Source organism: Chiloscyllium plagiosum, unplaced genomic scaffold (genome assembly GCF_037043375.1).
Source record: "Chiloscyllium plagiosum isolate Xiang-an unplaced genomic scaffold, Cpla_swu_hap1 HiC_scaffold_47, whole genome shotgun sequence".
In the NCBI taxonomy this organism is placed as follows: domain Eukaryota; kingdom Metazoa; phylum Chordata; class Chondrichthyes; order Orectolobiformes; family Hemiscylliidae; genus Chiloscyllium; species Chiloscyllium plagiosum.
This window is the reverse complement of record NW_028270185.1, coordinates 32,649,639-32,650,579: the sequence shown is the minus strand read 5'-3', so window position 1 is coordinate 32,650,579 and position 941 is coordinate 32,649,639. Positions and strand designations below refer to the sequence as shown.

The following is a 941-nucleotide window of genomic DNA, read 5'->3' as shown; positions in this document are numbered from 1 at the left end:
GGCAATTCCAAACTGCTCTTTCAAACATACTGGAGCCTGAGTGCACCACCACTTCCCAGACAATGCTGAAAAGAGAGAAAGAAAGAACACAATAAGAATGGGCTGTAAAAAGTGAATTTCACCAATCACAGTCTCGATTACATTACCTTTCCCTTCCGGTGTCTCCAGGACGGAAATGAAGGAAATGGGAGAAATTCAATAACATGTGACATCGCAATTCATTGGAACGATTTTCCCATTGGCAGAAAACAAAATAACGACGAGTCGAGCCACCGCAGGACTTTGTTTCACAGCAGCAATGAAATAACAGCCTCCATTCGGTTCCAGTAAACGCACAACTTGTCTGGGACAGCAGGGCTGTTTGCGATTTTCCGCGCGGGAGGCGAGCACGATCATGACAGCACAGACACCGGAAAAGTCGGCACTTTCCCACACCACAGTTAATTGCCCGGGAAGCACACACATCTTTCTTCGGTTTTAAACAGAAATGCAGCAGGAGTCGAAACAGGATCTTAACCAGCTGCGTCGTTGGAAACGATCAGCAGAACTGGCAGCGGTGGGATTCGAACCCACGCCTCTGTCGAGACTGGAGCCTAAATCCAGCGCCTTAGACCGCTCGGCCACACTACCACCCAACCGCGGCCCACATTTTCTTGCACTTCCAATTGAGATGCTGCATAACAACAGATGCAAAGTCACGTGAAAAGGGTTCGATGATCCCTCTCCGACACGCACAACTGCTGGGATGTGCCCGTCTACAATATCAATTTCGCAGCAGATAATGATAGCCCATCAATCCAGATAAATAAGCTGAGTCTATCTTCTCAGACTCTTTTCAGCTGCAAATGTACCTGTGAGTGCGGGAGAACATACGATCGGTTATGATTTGGTCAAATTACCATCAGCTGCTTGACATTACTGCAATTTCGATTCTTGCTTTG

At 47.4% G+C, this 941-nt stretch overlaps 1 non-coding gene across 1 annotated transcript; it reads right to left on the bottom strand.

Moving 5' to 3' along the window:
* Positions 1 to 548: 548 nt before the first annotated feature.
* trnal-uag (transfer RNA leucine (anticodon UAG)) lies at positions 549 to 630 on the bottom strand. The gene has a single exon. It is a non-coding gene; the product is annotated as a tRNA-Leu (tRNA).
* Positions 631 to 941: the final 311 nt, after the last annotated feature.